This window comes from Vespula vulgaris, chromosome 13 (assembly GCF_905475345.1).
Source record: "Vespula vulgaris chromosome 13, iyVesVulg1.1, whole genome shotgun sequence".
Taxonomy (NCBI): Eukaryota; Metazoa; Arthropoda; class Insecta; order Hymenoptera; family Vespidae; genus Vespula; species Vespula vulgaris.
The window spans coordinates 2,569,155-2,592,006 of NC_066598.1; the positions used below are offsets into that span (position 1 = coordinate 2,569,155).

A 22,852-nucleotide genomic window follows, 5' to 3' on the forward strand; every position below is an offset into this window, starting at 1 on the left:
ACAAGTACTTGTCAGGAAAGTAAAAGTGAAGAGAGAGAGAGAGAATCAACAAATTCTATTAATATTAATATCTATCTTCTTTGGCGAAATCGTGAAACTTTTTTAAATCATTTCTTTAATATTTAAATTTCATAATGACTAACGATAAAACTAAGGAGAATAATGAACAAAAAAATCATTTACCTTGTTAGCCATTTACTGAACATAACAGGTTGCCGTTGGTTCTAGTAATTAAGGTAGTATCGGCAACTCCTCTCCATACATTAATGAAATTAATAATCCATTATACGAGGATTCCTTTATATTGTTAGGCAAAAGCTAACAAGCATGTTGAGAGAATAAGAGAGAGAGAGAGAGAAGAGAGAGAGAGAGAGAGGGGAGAGAGAGAGGGAGAGAGAGAGAGAGAGGATAGAAGAGAGAGACAGACAAACAGAATAGATACATATATAGATAGATAGATAGATAGATAGATAGATAGATAGATAGATAGATAGATAGATAGACAGACAGACAGACAGACAGACAGACAAACAGACAGACTATGGGAAGATGTATTTGTCCATAAAACAATGTCCACACGAGCAGCCATTTTCGATGGATGGATGGCTATAGAAATCCGTGTAAACGTATCTCCATTACAACACTTGTGTCTATTACGACACATACACAAGATGGATATATACACACGTACATACATATACAACAATGAATTCTAATCGAGCTACTCAGCCTATTAATGATTTAACGCTATTAGACCCACCACAGAGTGGAGTAATCCATCAGTCTGATCAAAGCTTGAGCCACATCACTTAGAAAATAATTTCAACAATATTACGTGTTAAATAGTTTCCGATCATTTTCTCTAATCAGACCAAAACCGAAAATGACAATATATACACACGTGTGTGTGTGTGTGTGTGTGTGTATACAGAGAGAGAGAGAGAGAGAGAGAGAGAGAGAGAGAGAGAGAAATAGAGAGTTCTTAACTCTTCTTTTCTTTCCAACTTGGTATTTATATCAAACGGTTACTATTAATAGTAAGTTGATCGAAATCAATAAAGTGCGTAACAACTATTGACGCGTCTCTCTCTCTCTCTCTCTTTTTGTCTCTATCTATCTATTTTCCAAGCCTGTCATCTAACTCTCTTCGGTTTCTCATTTGCATCGAAACGCAATTAGACCGAAAATTCATTCGCCTCACCTTTTGTTTGCAGGAAGCACATCGTTTAACCTTCGAGTTGAATATATTTCAAATATTCTAGACGAAGGGGGAAAATAGAGAAAGAGAAAGTATGAAAGGAAGGAGTATCTGTGTAAAAGATGATCTCGATATTGCGTTGTTGTCTTTCCTCGAGCAAATTGGAAAAGTGAGAGAGATAGCAATATATTTCTTTATATATATGTGCACACACACTCACACACATTTGTATACATATCTTCACACACACACACATACACATTTTATAGTAAGGAAGAGATAGAGAGATATATAGAAAGAGGGGGAAAGAGAGAGAGAGAGAGAAGTATAGATTTCTTGGGAATCGACATCTGGACACATCAAAGGTAACTTTCTCCTTCTTCTCTTTTCTATTCTCACGAGATATCTACAGTAAGCTTATATACCACGTGGGCAATTTCAGAGGTGATGGGCTTGACGAGCCACCGCATACAATCTGAGTAATACCAATCTATTCACCGAGATGGAAATTGCAACTCGAATGTGTTTTACCTATTTACCACAACAACAAGAGGACGTTGATGAATCAAGGAACGAAGTTAACTTTACAAAATTCTCATGCCTTTGATATATTTCTTATTTTTTTTCCTTTTTGTTGTGGTTGTTGTTGCTTTTTGAAATTAGATTCTTAGTTGCTTCTTATGAAATTATTTTTAGTGTTTTCAATTTCATGCTTACTGATTGGACATGGTTATCATCATCAAAGGCACGTGATATCTACTTCAACTTTATGAAACTAACTTTACTCAACTGTCGTTTATCTAAATTGAAAAGTAAGTAACTTCGTTATAATAGACACGCACGCATTTTACTCGTACATTATATATCTCGAAATAACATGGCCAAAGATTTTAATCATTGTATCCTCCTGAATTTATTCACTACGTTATAAACGTTTGGCCTTTACTATACGTATAGATATTATATTCTGATTAAACTACTTAGAAATAATCTTCTCGTTTGTCTTCTCGTTCGATATTACAAAAATTGGTTAATTTCGATATGCCCTTATAAAAGGGAATTTATAATTCTACGCAAGAAATTACTATTATTTGTTTAATAATAAAAATATATTCCTGAAACGAATACTATGATACAGATGTCCACAATTGGGTCGAAAGCCATCAGTTACATACAATATGTCTCCACGTTTCGGTATTATAATATTCATAAAATGATTTTCGAATATGCAGATAAATATAATTTGACATGAGATAGAAATACGATAAATTTCATTAAATCGAAAATTGAATGATAATAATAATTGAAATGATGAGCTTTGTCGTGATACTTTAATGTTATTATGACTAAGCTTTGAATTTTAAAAAAGAAGTGGAAGAAAAAATATATATAAAATAATATAATAGTAACGATTTTTACATTCCAAATACGAATTGACAATTATCAGTGAATCGATTTTGTAGCTTTCTACGATAATTAAACGTGCTTTTCACGAACGTTCTATATCTCTATTTCTATCTCTCTCTCTCCCTATTTCTGTCTCTCTCTCCCCCACTTTCTCATTTATGTGTTTCTACGTAGTTATATACTCTGAACACGTACAAACCTAGGATGGCGTTGATACGTGTTATTAGCCAGACTGTAGACAATTATATCGACTATCTCGTTTTGCTTTTTTTCGTTTTCTACATTAAACGATTCTTGTATTTTATATTAGATCTAAATTCTCGATTAAACGATCTCTCCTTTTCTCTTTCTCTCTCTTTCTCTCTCTTTATATATATATATATATATATATATATATATATATATATATATATACATATGTATGTATGTATGTTTGACATAGATTTTTGATCGAACTATCCTAACTTTAACTCGTGATTAATTACTCTTCCCCGTTCTCGCAAAGTTTAATTGCTTATCGCTTACTTGTAACTACGTCTTACGAGCAACTGATTTAATCTATATCGAAGTAAGAAAGTATCTTAACGTTGTTTCAGATTTTACTCCTTGTCGCGAGATATTTTGTTGAACGGAAAATAGATAGATAGAACATTGATCTAATACTGATTAATCCGTAAATGATTTCGATTGATTATTCGAGTACCAAACTTTTAAAACTATCAAATAGTTATTACTTTTCATTCGTGCCATTTATAATTCACATTTTAACACTTCCCAAGCATTTTAATTAACATAGATAGAATGATTATTAAATACGTGTTTATTAAAGTTTCGGACGTATTTTGATCATTTCTCTCTCTTTCTCTATCTCTTTCTCTCTCTCTTTCTTTCTTTTTTTTATCTTCATATCTTTCTTTCTCCCGTTTTCTATTTAAGTACTAATTGCGTTACGTCGAACGTTATAAATAAAACGTCATAAAAATCTTGACAAGTTACGAGTTAGACACAGAACGTTCATTCTCGTGGATACTCAACGTGAAATATAAAATGATATTGAATTTGTTAGTCAATGAGCTGTCCAATAGAGAACAATTAATAATATTTAGTTTAATTAATAAAATTATACGTAAGAGTTATGATATTAACAATAATTGATAAATGTTTCTCAGTAATAAATTAGTATATATGTAAATACATATGCATATAAATGATGTTAAAGATGATAAATTAATTGTTCGAGTTAACCTGCCCCTGGTATCACTTTCATGTCATAAGTTTCTCTTGTAATTCTAAGGTTGTCCTACTGACCGCAATATGCCATACTGAGAACATCAAACTCTGACTCATAAGCCAATACACGGACTTCCTTTCTTACTAGCAAAAGAATCATAAGGGGTGTGCCATACCTGCTGATACAGACGTCAATGTTTCATGAGCTTCGAGTTTTTACGATAACCATAAAAATTCCTACAATTCGTATTCATTTCGTAATAAGCTCGAAATCATTTCTGTAAGTCTGCTTTGATTTTATTTATTTATTATTTTAGATGTGCATATGCGTGTGCCTATGTTTTCTTTTCTTTTTTATTTATTTGGGTTATACGAAATTTGAATAAATAAATTGGCAAATAAAAATATTCAGGCATGAAACTTTATAAAGAAATCTTCTATTCAAGATTCTTCTCAAGATTAATTAGTTCACCAAAATTCGATTCGTTAACGAGAAGCTGGGAATGAGGAAGTTTTGAAAAAAGTTATCCACGTTCGAATAAATCCAAATATTTTACTAAAATGTTTTTGTGAACAAGAAAAAGAGAGAAAGAGAGATAGAGATGGAAAGAGATTGAGAGAGAGAGAGAGAGAGAGAGAGAGAGAGAGAGAGAGAGAGATATGAATGATGGAATTTTCTCGAGAAATTACATTCTACAAGAGCATAAATTTTTCCAACGATGCAATTCGGTGAACTTTCGATGTCTCAACGAGATTCCACGAATTTCTCACTAGGTTCTCACGAGTTAAAGGAATTTCAAAAATCTTTTCATCGTGTCTGCGGACATATTATTGATGTTCCATCACTTTTCTGGGTAACTTTTCTTACTTTCTTTTATATATATATATATATATATATATATATATATATATATATATATTTAGTATTTGAAAAACAATAAATTTTTATAGAATGAAAAGAATGGAATTTGATCCATTCTCTTAAACTAAATTATTTTTGATTAGCATATAAACGAACTTTCCGAGATACAAAATTGTTTATTAATATACTCAAGAACTTTGTGATCTCTTCGTTCCATTTAATTGAAGTGTTTTAAAACGTGTTCCTGGATATTTAGTTAACAGTGTTGAGAAAAGTACATGGAATTCGTTATCACAAATTTAACATTTTTCTTAATTCTTTTTTTTTCATTTTTTTTTGTGCTAAACACACTATGTCATCTAGAAAGATTAGAATTCTTTTTCTGTTATATTATCAATTTGACTCTTTACTAATAATAATAATTATTTCTTTTTGTATATAAAAATAATACAAACGTAAGCAAAATTTATAAGTGATCATACGTTTCATCTATATTAAAAGAACATTGTGAAATGTTGTACATTAGAAGATTAAGTAGTTTAAGTAATACAAGGGAATCACTCGTATGTGATCAGATGTTTAAGTAGTACAAGTTGACTATGACAATTGTAACTCATTAGTCACTAGTCCCAGCTTTCCTTTCTTCTTAAAACGAGGTCGTGCCATTTATATCCCTTTTCTTTTTATAATTCATATCTGTCCAACTTTTACTCTCTCTTTCTCTCTTTATCTTCGTATGGATTTAGATTACACAACATGATCTACAGATGCTGTTAAGAACTTGTATTATTATGTTCTCTCTCTCTCTTTTCCTTCTTCTTTTTTCTTAAATTAAGCCCTTAACACGATCAAACCATATTTAAGATAGTAAAGTTTCTCCTTTTCTTTTTTCATATCAAGAAGCGAGAAGTTAAATTAAGACCAATGGTAAAAGTTTCGTGAGGTTTTTCTTTCCCTTACGAAAGGTAGATGAGAACAAAAAAGAAAACAAAAACGAAAGAAAAGGAAAGGAAAAAAAAACAAGAGGAAAAGCTCCTTCAATGTGGATGTTGAAACAGTAAAATTACGGTCCCCTTCCGAAAAGTGGCCATAACTACTTCAATACATTGCCATCATTATTTTCTTAGTCCGGGCGTATAAAATGAACGACTTTCTACTGAATTACATTTTTATTATGCCCCCTAGTGATAGGATCATTATTCAAAGAGATCATTTTCTTATCAGACGATGAATATAGTGTGACACCATTTTGATAACGACTTTTTATCCCCCGAGGTTTCACTGTTAATTGTCTTTTAAGTGTTCACATGGTTTCTATAGACACACATATACGTACAAACGCAGATATATGTATATAGAAAGAGAGAGAGAGAGAAAGAGAGAGAGAGAGAGAGAGAGAGAGAACATGTATGGCTGCATAACAAAACAAAAACATCTAAGGTTTCATTATTTTCTCATGTAATTAATTATCATTAATTTTATTCATTTATTATTCTTAACTTTTCATCAAGCAGAATTAATCCTCTTTGTAGATGGATTAAGCTCGAAACGACTTACTTTATCCTCTCTATTCCTATTGTACTTGGCTCAAGCTTTGCCTACTCGTGTCTGACTCTTAACGAACTGCTACTACTCACGCGACGTTCAACAAGAATAGTTACCTTCGCATTTAGAAAGTACCTTTGAGTATTTACGTTGTTTTAATCGTTGAATGCAGTAAGAAAGTAATTTTTATATAAATTAGAAATGCATTAGAAAATTATATGTCAACAAATGATTTTAATATGTCACAGTGTGTTTCAATTAATTAAAAATAATAAAAATATATCTTTTGCTTTTTTTATAATACACAATATTAGTGAGAAAAAAAGGAAAAAAAAAGAAAAATTTATCTTAACGAAGAAATATTTTAATTGATATAAAATTTGTTTATTTAAGATTATTTCTCTTATGAGATTTCGAGATCATAGATAATTTTTTTTTATTAAATAGATTAATTTTGAAACCGCTCGAAGATAATAAATATAGAAAATTGATTGTCGTGACGAGGAAATAAAGGTGAATTTCGAATTATTAGTGCATGAAAATTGTAATTAATCGAACAGAATGAATGCCATGTTGTCCAGTCGGAGATTTTGGACTAGGAGATGCATGTTTCTCGAGGTAAGAGCATGGTACTTAGAGAAGCTTGGTCGATAGGCTCATAGATCATAAACTGGATGGTACTGTGCTCAACGTAGGTAATTTAGATAGATACTAGAGACTCTCGAGCGTAAAACTGAATATACGGTGAATTAATTGTTCCCCGTTTAAGTGGACATCAAGCTTTGCTGCTTCAAAATCGAACGTGTCGTCTTCTCCAATGTGTGAAATTACTATGGACGACGTACTATGGTCCATCATGGCTATTCATCGTACATAATGCTATCCTAATTTCTAGGATGACTGGGTTTTAGGTATCCATACAGAAAGTTATTGCTCTTGATAAATTATTTTCCTTATAATTAGAAATATTATATATTAATTATCTGTCGTTTATCTCTTGTCTCTCTGTTTTATTTTATTTTATTTCTTTTATATATATTTTTTTTATTTTATTTTTCTTTTCTTTTCTTTTTTCTTTTAATTGAAATCATTAAAGATGGTTTTTTTGGTAAATCAAAAATAGGTCACAATGTTTGTCAATAAATATATATTAATATTTTTAGTTAAGAAATAAAAATCATCAATTCATGGTTTTGTTGGTAGATAATACTATTTACTTTTTACTAAAAAAGAAAAAGGAAAGAAAAATCAATTTTCTCTAATCCACGTAACACGATATATAAAATGATCCTTGCGGTTCGTACGTAATACATTCTTGATTCATCGAGAAAATCCGTTTAAATTTTAAGACCACGAAAATCGTGGAGGATCGAACGATCGATCGAAAAGTTTAGTGAACGATTTCGTACTAATACCGTAATCCTCTTTATTCCTTCGTCTGTATAATCGTGATAAAGTAACTGCTGCGTAGGAATCGATAGAATTAATGCGGAGATTATAGTTCACCCTTCCATTATATATTTTCCATCCTAAATTTCTTTCTTCGTATAATTAAGCGATTTTGTATTTATTCAATATATATTTAATATATACAATAATATATATATAATATTATATATAATACATATTATATATATATATATGTACTTAAGTAATAACAATCAATCGCCCATACATTATGATGAGACATTTAAGTAGTATAAGTCAGTCATTCAAATAGTATAAGTAAATTACTCTTATGAAGTCAGACGTTTAAGTAGTAGAAGTAATTTAGTTTATGTATCAGCGTATATAAATCACTTTATATTAATTTTAATTATAACTGTATATGAATATATTTTTCAAAATATCAAATTTGATGTTAAACAAGTTAGAAATATCATCAAAGTTTGCATTCATCGTAAGATGATATTCGAATTTATTAATGAAAGACAGATATGATGAGAGATAGAAAAGGAAGATATGAAGTTTCAACATTGCAATAGAAAATACTCTAATTCTATCTACGTTCTAGATCAAAGTAACATATTCAAAATGAATATTACCTAAACAAAATTTTGAATCATGGGAATAGTTTATCGAAAATTTATTTCGTTTTAAAGTAATTGAATTCGAGTAATGAAACACTTTGGATAAGGATATTAACGTTTCTATGAGCAACAGTGGAAATTCGCGAATCTGAGATTGAATTCGATAGCTTTGTGGTTCACAGGATAGCTTAGAAGAGATGATGCCTTTTACAAGTATCGAGGAAATGTTACAAAGGAGAAAGAGAAAGAGCGAGCGAGCGAGCGAGAGAGAGAGAGACAGAGAGAGACAGAGAGACAGAGAGACAGAGAGAGAGAGAGAGAGAGAGAGAGAGAGAGAGAGAGAGAGAGAGAGAGAGCGACAGAAATAGCAACGATAAAACAGCATATTGCTCTTCTTGAGGTCATGGTACGTTGAACGAAAGAAAGAAAAAGAGAAAAGAGATTTACGAAGGAAATTAGCGCGGATAAACGTTTTTCTTTCGAGTCTGTTCTTGATTACATTTTGATATTATCGTCACTCTTGGACTTTACTCAAGAAGAGAAATCTTTCCGCCACGCTCTCAAATCCAAATTGTATTTGACGAGATGCTGCTATTTCTTGTGTTGTTCCTTTGTACGGATCCAATTACAAGTATTCTGGATGGGTTCCTTAATAAGTATCTCTTCGAGCCATGCTCGTAAACCTTCGACCGTTCGTTCATCCTTAACCTTTATTTTTTTTCTTTTTTTTTCCTTTCCCTCCCTTCTCTGGCCCTCTTCGTTTCCACTCCTTTGCCTTTTTGACTTTGTGTGCTCGTCTTCTCTGAAGATGTTCATCCTTTTTTCTCCCTTTTATCGTCGTTTGAGATGGTTTTTATCTCTTTTTCTCGTTTCTTAGATATCTAACTCTTATAAATCTTTCTTGAGAATAATCTCGAATCTAAAAGCAATTCTTGTTCTTTCTTATTTTTTTTTCTTTTTCTTCTTTCCTTTTTTTCTTTACGAAGGATCGTAAAATAAATCAGATCATTATGGTTAGTCTGATAGACTTAATAATACTTTTTCTTTTATCACATACATATATGGATATAGCTTTTTTCATCTTTCTTTCTTTTTCTTCTTCTTGCGCGAAGAACACGTGATATAAATTTCATTAGAATTCAGGATAAGAGAAAAAAAAAGAAGAGAAAACCTAATTCTGATTCTTATCGATGCTGGCTACGACTATAAATAAAAGAGTGGAATGTCGTTCGTTATCAAACGAGTAACTTTCTTTCAATTGAATTGTTCTCTCTTACATATTAATAGTATGTATAATGTATTGAAAATAAAAGAGCGGAACCCTTTTTTCGAATGAAATGTTTAAGTTAAAAAATTGTATGTTTAAATATTACAACAAACTGTTCTTACAGTTCATATTTGCAGAGAAAATTAATTTCTATGAAGGTAGCTGAAAGCTTGTACGTTTCATTTTTTTTTTCTTTTTGGCGAGGAGGGTTGGGAGATGATGGTTGTGCGGATTTTTCGACGAAAATAATTGTTAAACGATCTTGTGAAAAAAATTTCGTTGCTTTCTCGTTAAAATTAAAAAAAGAAAGACACGACATTTCCTTTTTTTTCTTTCTTTCTCGATTTTTATTTTTAGACATTGTCCTTTAGTAATTGTTTCTCCTTTGAAACGAGGGATGGTAGAACACCTTTTTTTTATCAAGCGACTATTCAGATAACGATGTATGTACTTGACTAGAGGAAGGTGCGAATACTGTCGGAACTTGACGTTTCCTTATTATTCGATCAAATTTTTTATCGAAAAGGGAAATGTTAAATAGATGTCAGTCTTATCCGAAGAAAAATTTTACGTGAATATTTTTAGAGACTGAGAAAGACAGAGAGAGAGAGAGAGAGAGAGAGAGAGAGAGAGAGAGAGAGAGAGAGAGAAAGAGAAAGAGACAGAATACAAATGTCTTTGAACAAGATTATTCGACTCTTTTGGAATTCACAGAATAAAAAGTAACGTTTGACACAGCTGCTACACTTTTTCTTCGTTCATACATCTTGGTAGTTACTCAGGTTAGTACTATCTTTCAATATCACTTTTCTCCCTATAATGCGAATTGGAATTTCTAATGTGTCGAAGAAAGTTTTTCAACGTGGGCATTATATTGGTAAAAAATACAACTATCCTATGTAAATTGATGTCATTGGGGTGAAAAAAGAATCCGTAGAGAAATTTTATCCAATGGAAATTTTATCTATAAGCTCAAAACAAATATCTTCCATATACGTATAATATTTATATTTATAAAATAATAAAATATATACTATTATTTCAATTGTTAAACTCCTCTCACTAATAAATATTAATAAAATGTTTTCAATGATTAAAAAGTATAATTTTGAATTATATATTTTTCTTACAATTGTGATGCAATCTTAGATATTTGAAAATCAGATTTTTTTTTCTTTTTTTCTTTGAACATTTAAAAATTGAAATTTTGAAATTTGTCATTTAGTAAGAATTTATAAAGAAAGATTGCCGCATCTTTAAAGTTCGATTTTTGTAGTTATTAGCAGTCGGAATTAGAGAACTTTTCAAAGTTTCATCTAAGAACGCATCCTATATAAGGCATTAAGTGGACTTTCAAACTCGCAAAGCGAACCATACGTTTTCTCTGAGACCCTACTAGAATTTATAACTCGATGTACTCGCATTTTCTGTCACGTTTTATCGCGTTTTATCACGTAGGCATCCTCGTTATTTTCCTCCTCATTATCATTCCACCTCCTCCTTCTTTTGAAACTTCAACGTAGATAGGTATATCATATTTTCTCAGTATTTTAACACAATGCAAATTATTCAAAAATTAATTGAACTCATTTGATATAAAGCATTATCAATAATAACAATATAATTTTTGAGAAAAAAAAGAAGAGGAAGAAGATGAAGAAGATAACAGAAAAAAGAAGAAAGAGAAAAAAGATCACAAAAAAGGTTCGATATTAATTATGGTGATATATCGAATTCAAAGTGATACCGATTGTAACGAAGTAAAATCAACGTTCCAACTTTTAATAAGGATTCAAGAGAACAGAACGCTTCTGTAATTGACTTTACGTCGATATCGCAGCTCGCAGGACAAAATTTTATTGAAAAGAAATATATTATCGGTAATTCAAGTAATATATTTCACAGGAGACACGTTTATCTATCTGGTGGCACAGGAAATATATAAATGACTTTTCAATGTTCTCTAAGAAATTCCAGAAATAATATAAATCTTCAAAGTAACGTGTTAGGATATATTTTTTTCTTTTTTCGAAAGAAAGAGAGAGAGATGGAGAGAGAGAGAAAGAAAAAAGAAAAAAAATTGTTTAATGCAACGGAGATCTACTGTCACGTTAAAGGGTGAGAAAATATTTTAACGACTGTAGGACTTTACTGGCTTCAACGTTAGTGTACTTAAACATAGGTATGCTTTGAAAAGTTGGAAGGGAAAATTTCTACCTCGCATTGAATTTTTTATTTTGTAATATTTTTCCCTTCCTTTTCCTTTTTTATTATTATTATTATTATATATTTAATGTCTTTTTACGAGGTTAAAAAGTCATTCAACATCAAAAGCATACCTATGTCAAATAACTCTGACTAAAGTTATTCGAGCAAAAAGAAAAAAAGAGAGAGAGAGAGAATAAAGAAAGAGAGAGAGAGAGAGAGAGAGAGAGAGAGAGAGAGAGAGAGAGAGGGACAAAGAATAAAGAAAGAATAGTATTTCTCACGGATTTAAAGAAAAATTTCTAGATATAACTGTAAACTAACAAAAGGTATCTCTCTTTCTCTCTCTTTTTCTCAGAAAGCTCGTAATTGTTATGACGGATGATAAAAAGAAAGTTGAAACGATGCGTGAGGATTAATGCAAATATATTCTCCAAGTTGTTAAATGAGTTCTAGAGAGGTTGACTGATGGAACTTTGCAGATAACTCAAATAGAAATTTGTTATACGATTCCCTCAGTTGCACTCTAGGGACTTCCCTGTCGTTAGTTCCACTTTTACCTTTGCCTGCCGATTTCTCTTCTCACTGTACTTTCTATTCGATTTTTTTTTTGTAATCTACGAACGTCACAATAGTTACAAAATAATTATTTAAATAGAAACCAAGTTTCTTTTTTAACATTTTTAATCATCGATACTCTGAGTGATTATTTTAATTTTGTCGATATATTTATACACATACACACACACATGTATCAATGATTTGGCCTACTTTCAAGTAGACTTACTACGTTGAAATTCGTGATGGTTTAACCGCGGCTCTACGTTAACTCCAGACTTTAGTAAGATGGCGAAATCCACTTACAGCCTTAGAGCTCTTAATGGTTTTACGAGACGAAGTGAGAGATAGATCAAGATACTGCTTCATACTCTCTTTCTCTCTCTTTCTCTCTCTCTCTCTTTCTCTCTTTTTCTTCCCCTATTTCTCAGAGATAATATACTAATGTTCGTTGCGATGCCACAACAAAACCATAAAGCTATTGCTAAAATATTTGTCATCTTGACACGAGTAACATTTCACTCAGATAAATTTGTATGCGAACTATTCGCAAATCCTTCATAATCTATACATTATTTGGATGTTTCTGACGAATATGATATTTAAAATGAATGTCCGAAAATTTAGATGTATGTTTAAATTTTTATTAATGAAAAAAAGAGATCTTAAAAGAGTGTTCAAAGTTCAGATGAATTGGAAAGAATACTTGTTAGTAAACTCTTAGAAATCTATATATATTTTGTGGTGGCGAATTCGAATTTGTATTATCGAAGAAAGAATGGGTTCTTAGAAATTTAGATGGACTTTAAAGAATAGTAAATCACCTCGTAAATCTATGCTTGGTTCTCCTAACAAACTCGATGACAAGAACTTCCTTGCGTTTCGTTACGGATAATAAGATTTATTACCAAGAACGCTATTTCTCTTCTCTGTCCAGAGAAACGTTACGGAAATTCGATATCGACGTCGAGCTACTACTTCGAGATTCGTCGTGAGATCGTATTACAGATCGTCGCCGATCGTTTTCGACATTTATTGGATCAAATGTATCTCAAATCTATCTACAGTCCGAAAGAATTTTCTTTTGAAGAAGTTACTTAAAAGAAAAGATAAAGTGGATATGCTCTCTTCAGACAATTGAGTCTAAAATAATGCTTTGATTTCTAAGTAGTAAGAAACTTACGTATTTAATATGCAATACGTGATGATGTAAAATATGTATTTAAAAAAAAAAGAAAAAAATTTGGAAAATCCTTTACGACGAAAAATATTCATGAAATAAGTTCAACTACTTATTATATTTTCTTTCAGTTAATTATTGATTAAAATAGATATTTATTCTTTTGGAAAAAACTATACATAATATGATAATTTAATTGATAATGATAAAAATAATTCAAAGATTCTGTTTGATGATTTTGACTATTTGTTCAAATCGTTTATTCAGTTTTTCAAATAACCGTGGGCGTTTATCTGAACAATTTGAATTGCACGAAGGAAGGAGAAAAGTAAATTTCTTAGTTCTTAATTTTCTTCTTGAGAATAAGAAATGGGCCAACTGCGAAAAAAAAAGAGAACTTTCTTTCCATTGGAATCTGATTACACTTTTAGCTTTAAGGATCACGGAAGAGAAAAGTAGAAAAGAGGATTGAGTTTTAAATGCCTAAGTTTTTATTATGAAAAAGGAGCTTTTCTCACTTGTGACATTTTTCTTCAATAAAATACAAATTTGGTCGAACTCTGATGGATGATCAAATAAAAAAAAAAAGAAGAAGAAGGAAAACAAACTTGAGAATTCCACAGGTGGTTTTACGCTGTTCATTCTTATTCAATCAAATAAATAAATTTTATAAATTGTAAAGGGAGAAAAAAAATTATATAGATATATATTTACACACGCATATATATATATATATATATATATATATATATATGCTATCGTAAATATATTATATTTCGACGCAGATGTTATTTAACAAACAGTTGAAATAAATATTGAATATTCCCACGCGTAAGGAAAGATATTCGCCGAGTTGTTCTCATAAATATTTCTACCTATCTCTTTAGTAAATAGATACCTCTCGGCGGAGGACAAAGTTCATGACATCATGTATTAGCCCGGATTTGCTAAGATAATAAGATTAATTACTATCCTAACGCCTAACTCTCGTTAGATTTCCGTATCGAACTACTCGGCTCTTTTTTTCTTTTATGTTCCATCAGCCTCGATTAAGTTTGAATTATTAATATTTTCAAAGAATCAAATTTTTTTCCATTTGTATCATTGAAAAATAAAAATAAATTATTTCTTTGTGTATTCTCGTTTACCATGAATTTTTTTAATCATTTTGTAAAATTATATGATCACGTCCTCGATATTAAATTTATTATTTTTCAATAGATATGTATATTATTTAATTGAAACTGCCGGGGACATTAATTATAATTACGACATATTTTCTTTCATTCGATCTCAATATTCAGATATTCATCAAAATCGAAAGTATGATATTTGTAATTGACATCTGGCTATACGTCGGTCAATCGAGTCTACCCTTTAATATGGGCCGAGCAATTTCGCCCGCAATTTCCATATCCATATGCAAGCTACGTGATTGGTCCGTGGTATTCTTGAATAATCTCATACAATTCTCTATATACGAGAGATCGATACTCTAAACAACAAGATTAAGAATCCCTTCTATCTCTAAAAATCTAAATTTTATGTTAGAGTGAATATCTCTCTCTTTTTCTTTCAGTTATCGTTAGATTAAAAAAAAAAGAGATTTTGTAGGTCTCTCAAAGCAAGAAGATAGAGCTGAAATTTGTATATATGTATTTACATAAAGGGAAAGAGGAAAAGAAGGAGAGAGAGAAATAGATGTCTTTTGATATTCTGTAGTGCACTTTTTATTACCATATGAAATTGGTCTCGATCGAGTTATCCTTTTGCTGATGGTACTCACGTTCTATGTGATTTCATTTCCTCGTTCTTATCAATTTTCCTTTTTCTCTCTCTCTTTCTCCATTTCACACTATCTCTTCCTATTTTTTATATACTTTATCAACCACTAATGAAACCTCGAAATAATTCTGACATTTGTTGCGTTGACGTTTATGATATTTCTTTAAAATGTATTATTATCTTATGAAATTTATGATGTTAATTATTAAGAAATTTTCTTTCTATATAATTTCAATATTATTATGTTACATTTCTAAACGTTTTGATGAAGAGATACGAAAAAAAAGATCGAACGAACTTTGTAAAAATGAGAATGAAACAGATCGATGCTTGTACGTTTCAATTATCAAGCCTAGATCGATCTTCTTTCCAATCGCTTAACACCAAAGAACTAATATTGTTAGTTCACCTTCGACGTTTAACCGAATCATCCATCAAGCTCGATTTTCAACACATCGTTCTCGTACTACGATCTTTTCTCTCTCTTGGAGAATCTCAAACGATTGCCATTTAATTCGTAACGACGTCTTAGACAATTTTCCTTTTGTGCTGTGACAACTGGTTACGAGAAGATTAATGAAAATATCTGAATTTAATCGTTATATTAATCGAGTAGATAAAGTTTAAAGGAATTTATAAGTTTTTTAATAAATCTCGAATCGTATTTAATAAATACAGTAATACAAGTAAAATAATATAAGTAAATTATTTAATAATTGATTATTTAATAATTATTAAAATAATCTGAATAGATTGTTTAATAATTGATGAGAAACTTTTATCAAAAAATTCTTCTCTATGTAAAATAGACTTTAGATAGCAAATTTTAATTGATGTAAATTTAATGAATGTAGTAATTGCTTTCGTTGTAAAATAACTCGAGTAGATGTTTAATAAAAAGAAAAGTTATGAGGAAGGTTGTTATGCGTTTTCTAAAAAAACAATTTTTTTTTCTACGTGCAAAATAAACTTTGTGGATTGTAAATTTTAATAGAGGAAAAGATAGAATTTTTATAAAAGTTTCAATTTCTTCTCTACATTTATTTTACTTTCACATTGTAAAACATTCATATCACAAAATGTTTCCTGATCTAATTCAAGGTGTTACAACCATGTTGAATTTGCCAATCATCATCGTGAAACATCGTAAAACATCGTATAAAATTTGAACTTCCTCGATTACTCATCGTGTCGGAATTTCTACCCATGATCATTCGTTCGCTATAGTAACTCTGACATCAAAATTACAACGGCTCTCGAATGACTGACCATACCTTCACTCTAAAACAATGTTTCTCTTTTTTTCTCTTTTTTCTTTTCACTTTTCTCTTTCTCTTTTTCGAAATAAAGGTTTCGAAATCATCCATGTATTTTATTCTCGACATTTATGTTCTTCTAACGAAAAAAAGCAAAAAAAAAAAAACGTTTTCCACGAGCTTCTCTTCTCTTGATTTGTGTATAATATTTCATGATTGTTATATTTATTCTTCTTTTTAAAAATTTTCAATTTTTGTAAATATTTTACGAGATGTACAATAATTATTAATAATTTTAGTATTATATAAAAATAGAATTTTTTTTAAATATAAAATCGCATGGGATGGCATTTTAAAAGTTTTTTAAGAAAAAAATACAACAATATTTGTTGTGCAAAAAAAAAGAACAGAAACCAATAGGAATGATCAACTAACTCGTAGCATATATACTTCGATCAATAAATAAATTTCAATTGCAAGCGATATTTAAATTACTTCTCATTTTTTCACTGCAATTCTCAATTTTTATTGCGAGTCGAATACATTTTGTTGTTAAAAGTTCCATCGTTGTAACTTTAAAGTCACAATTAGAGAATATACGTCATATAATCTTTTTTGTTTGACTTAAAGAAACGTAGAAAAAAGAAAATAAAAAAAATTTTTTTAGTTCCTTCTTTCGTTGCTAAGAAAAATATACGGAAGGGAACTGAACGTGTTAGAAGACTAACAGCCTTTAGGCTCTATTTCTATGATATACATATATGCATAAATGTATATATATATAGATACATATCTATGCTTGATATTCGAATAAATAAAGAACAGTGAAAAGAAATCATTTCTGGTTCGTTAAATGTAAAACGATAGGAAAAGAATCGTATCATAAATTGTTATGAAAAGTATACAACATTCTTTTCTAACATTTTTTCTCATATTATTTTTATAACGATGATCAATCGTTTTAAACGTTTACTATTAAAAATTTCAATTTTTCTTATCGTCATTAAAATTTATAATACAAAAAAGTCTGCGCTCGAGAAATTTATATAACAAAAATGCAATGTAAGAATAATGATAGAAATTAATTGCCATACTTTGAAATATGTTATGATTTGATGGATCTATATAAAGTTTACGAGCAGCCACGAAACGTGTGAAAATGATATATCTATGATGAAATGCTTGCTGGGAGGATGATATAACATGTTGGTAATGTTCACAAAAATGTCTGAATATGAAAAGTGAGGTTCGAGATCCGATCGAAATTTATTCGGATGGTATCATTACAGAATTGACTTCGTTGAAGTATAAATGAGGAATCGTTTGTTAACCTGTGTAGTTAGTTATGTGAATGGCCATTATCCCTCTTTGAAAATTCATTGATTGTCACGAATTGTCAATTTTCATTTAAAAGAACTTTCGAGTGTTATTTCCAATCCTTAAGGGCTCTTATTGATATATTCGAAATCGAATATATCAATGAGGCGACTTTGATATTCGATTTAAAGTTTAAAAAAAGAAGCAAAAAATAAATAAACTGACAAAAAATGACAAAAATGTTTTTTTTCTCTTCTATTCTTGTTTTTTTTTTTATTTTTAAACTGTCATTCAACTGTAGAAAATCCATGAGATTAGCCTTTTCGAATTATTCGAAAATCCGATTTATGAGGAAATTACGATGAAATTTCACGTTTTATCCGTACTCGTGTCAACTGTCTCACGTGAGCGGATTCATTGTCATGAGCATAATACGATCACAGAAGCAGAATGTAACTAGTCTTTTCGATCGTTCGCGTGGAAAAAGACTTCGGGTCACTTAAGTCGACTTAGGAAGCAAATTTTCATTGTTTCAAATGAATTCAATCTATTTCGGAAATAATGAGTAACTTCGTTTCATTTACGATAACATTAGAAATTACGAATAAACGATATTTTTTTTATTTATTTTTATTACTTTTTGAATTAACTTTTTTATTGTATTTTTCTTTATTTTTTTTTTTCATATAAATGTTGAAGACATAAAGAGACAAGCGAAAGACATACCGTTCGATCAATTTTAGAAATCCTTTGGGCCCAGATGCAACCGAATTGCAATATATCATTTATTTTGACTGTTTGACGCCTGTAGCATGGCAAAATTTTCTTTTTCAAATAAAAAAAAAATAATAAATAAATAAAAAGAAAAAGTTTCTCCGTCGATTTATCGATCTTTAATTTTAAATGTGACGATAAGGATTAGATTTTAAAAATGAAAATAGAAAAAGAAGAATATGCAATTGCTTGTGATTCCAAATTAACTGACCGACTTTTCAATCCTTCCTGAAAACTCTTACGTATTTTTTTGTTGTTTCTAGACACCTAAATTTACAACTTACAGGATATTCAGTATAAATTTATCCGACGTTCCGCGAAGGTCTAATCTCGTTTGTGCATATCGCAAATCGCACGCGAAGTATGAGCTTCCGCCATGAAATAAGGATAGTTCTTCTTCTCTCTCTCTCTCTCTCTCTCTCTCTCTATTTCCCATATTCACAATTTAATAAAAAGTCAAAAGAATAGAAAACTATCACAAATGTTATATTTCTCGATCATTCCTTTTCATCGTATTTTCATTCATTCATTTTAATAATTCACTAATAATAATTACTTTCATTAGACGATTAAATGAATCAGATTATTAACAAACGGACAAGATAAATTCACCGAAAGATTTCACTTTTAATTAAAATTTTTGTCACAATTCGTCATTATGTATTGATTGTTCGAAAACCAAAAAAAAAAGAAATTAGAAAAAAACGTTCGCGCTAAAATTAATCTGTTTATAAGAACTATTAAAATTAAATTGTTTAAATAAAATAAACTCACCCGGAAATAATTTTTTCTTTCACTTCTCAAATTTTTATCACTATACTGAGATCTTTTTTTTTTAAATGACGTTTAGAATAAGGGGATGAAGAAAACTCGGAGTTAGACGATCGTAACTGTACGCGCGTCTCGACGCTACTGGCCAAAGAACAGTACTCGCAGCACTCGCGTCACGACGCTCGAACGTTAGAGCGCGTACTCGAGACGCCTCGGCGTATAACTATCGTGCCAGCTGATTTCCACGCTTCTCTTTGCGTTTCTTTCCGCGCACACGTGCGCAACCGACACGAATTTCTCTATGTTTAGTTTCTTACTACTGACCTCTGAACCTTCGATTATTTCTTTACAGACTTAAAAAAAAAAGAAAAACATTTCTTTTCCATCGTAAGTCTTCGTATAAAGGATTATATTATCTTTCAATTTTTCTTTTTTTTCTGTCTTTTTCTTATATTTATTTTTTATGTTTTCTTCCTTATATTAATTGCGTTTGATAATGATACTTGATTAAGTGAATCTAATCTACCGAGAGTTTTTTATAATGAGTCATGTTTAATAAGAAATAAACTTTGTCTATGAATATTTAATGATATTCGAATGGGATATGTGATTACATCCACTTAGAGTCTTTTTCATGTGTGTTTAATAAGAAAACAGGAATGTCCATTAATTTTTTATGATAAAAAAATTTTCACAGAAATAATTACCTTTAATAAGATAACACTTATATCGATGTACTTATATTGTTGATATGACATAATATACTCTTACCATAAAAATTAATACTATATATGAAATAATAATATTTTTTAAATGTAATCAAATAATAATTTTTATTCGATATAATTATAGTTTTAACTCTGTAATCATATGAACATTTAACATGAAATTTTGATAATATTGGTAACGTAAAATAGATTCTCTGAAAAAAAAAAAACTTGATATAAAATCTCTAACATATTTCTTGTCTAATTCGAAGGATGACATAACTGAGCTCTCACGGCTAGGCGTTTATTTATATATTCTCATCCTTCTTATTCCTTGCGTCAGTTTTTGGATAGACTTACTTTTTTATTCCACACCGTCGGATTTCTTATTTATAAGATATATAAGATAAGATATGATTTTTTAAGAGAATACAAATATAAAGAACTTAGATTTATATTATGAATAATAAATAATAGTTGTATGATTGGATTATAACGATTTTCTTTTTTTTCTTTATCGTTTTTTTTTCTTTCTTTTATAATAATCATTAATGGACATTGTGTTGTTTTCATATCAAACATAATTTTTCTATCAATAAATTTTGACGAAAATCTTGTTATCTCTTATCTTCGAAATTATTTTTTCCAAAGAGATTTTTTGTTGAAAGTTTTGTGCAACAAACCTTCCTGATATTTTCATCGAGATTCGTTTAATCCGTATAGACGAGCTACCATTTCTCCGACCAGTCTCTCACATTTTGCGATAGAATTCAATCTCGAATTGTCGATTGAACGTGCTGTACGATTTCTTTTCCTTTTTTTTTTCATTTACCCTTCGTTGCGAAACATTCGTGCGTTGGTTAACGGTCCTCTGCTTCCTCTCTCTGTCTCTCGCTCTCTCTCTACCTTTCTCTCTTTCTCTTTCCATGATTGCTATCGAGATTATTAAAAAAAAAAAGAAGAAAAAATAGAAAAATAACAACGATCATTTTCATCGTGATTTTTTCAACAATTTTCTTTTTTTTTGCGGTTTAAGAAAATTGCAAACTTCCAATCTCGGATTATTGTTTTTTTAGATTTTTAGAAACGAAATAATAAAAAACAATGATTATCAATAATAACTGATTCTTGAAATTTGAATATTTAAAAAAAAAATTCAATTAAGAAAAATAATTGAAAAAGTTCATTGGCCATATCAGAAATAATTTTTACAAAATCAGTACTATCAGAATGAGAAACGTTATTACCTAGAAGCTTTCGTTGGTTGTACCAAGTAGCGAAACGTATATTGTGTTTAATGATCCATTATCTAATAGAAACAATAGATTCAACGCTGTCAGTGCATCACGTTACTGCCCATCAACAGAAATTTAGTTCCGTTTAGTTTGTCGTTATCTAAACGTATTCGATATACTTGCGTAAATGTTATAATAAACCCGATACAAATTATTATCGGAATAAATTTAATATAAAATTATAATAGAAAATATATGTCAAAATAATCGCTCGTATAGAATAGAAGATGGATTTTAAACCATAATATATGAAATTAAAATATACGAAAATAATGAAAAATTATTTCGTTGACCAAAAATAATTCGATAGCCTCATTAAAATGGAACAATATAGATAGCAATGAAATGACAGTGTGTCATCAGCTTTGGAATTAACGTATACCGGAATACGCTCATTGGCAAATATATTATCTGCAAATGTCACATATAATATGAAAAGAAATATCAAAATTATATTATATATGTATATATTGATATATATATATATATATTTATATTGATATATATATATATATATATATATATATATATATATATATATTGATAATAGAAACGAATGCGTTGTCAATAATACTCTGTCAAGATGATGCTATTCGACAAGATGCATTTATTTCTTGATTATTTCTCTTGAGTATAATCAATGATAGGTCTATTAAAGAATATGTCATAACTAGTAGGAAGTTTAATACGTAAGAGGAAGAGATAGAAAAATAGGTGTGTGTGTGTGTGTGTGTATATATATATATATATATATATATATATATATATATATATATTATCCGTAAAAGATAATAGTCGATAAGAATACGAAGGAAGGATCGTAGTAACGACCTAACGAAACGATTCTTCTTCGTGCGATCGAATGTGCTTTAGAGACACTGATGACTCTATTTCGTAGATACGTCGTCGATTGGCGATATCCTCTTTTATCGTGCACCGATAAACCGTGAAATAGGGCTGACTCCTACGATTGGGTAGGAGGAATGAAAAGCTTAAAACCGTTCTGTTTCTATGCCTCTCTTCCTCTTTTTCTTTCGATAGAGGATACATACATATGTGTGTGTGTGTGTGTGCGTGCGTGTATATATATATATGTATATATATATATATATATATATATATATATATATATACACATATATATCAACTTTTCCTATCATTGTACCAAGGCCATTCGAGCGTTTTCCGATAGTAGCCAAAGAATCAAACCGGTTTAATACACCTTGCTGTAAGTAGAGTGCTGTGCTATTATCGATCTTTCTATATGAGGTTAACCAGATCGTGTTTGACAGTAAAATTAAAATTGTTCAATAATCTATGACAACGATTTGAAATTTTTTTGTAATAAATTTCATCTAACGATATCTTGGTTGTTCTTTTTTTCGTTTTTTCTTTTATTATATTTTATGTAAATATTTTTATATAGATGGATCATGACCCTGCGTTTTAAGTGCAATTCGTTCTA

At 29.8% G+C, this 22,852-nt stretch overlaps 1 protein-coding gene across 3 annotated transcripts in view; it reads right to left on the reverse strand.

The window, feature by feature from the left end:
* LOC127068622 (tachykinin-like peptides receptor 99D) overlaps positions 1-22,852 on the reverse strand; it is a 65,806-nt gene that overhangs the window by 39,912 nt on the left and 3,042 nt on the right. The window contains exon 1 of one of the 3 annotated variants that reach the window (XM_051004974.1): positions 19,389-19,596. The exons of the other annotated variants lie outside the window; for them this stretch is intronic. The gene's annotated coding sequence lies outside the window, so the exon portion shown is untranslated. Of the gene's footprint in view, positions 1-19,388; positions 19,597-22,852 lie in introns of those variants that run through there. 3 annotated transcript variants of the gene reach the window in all.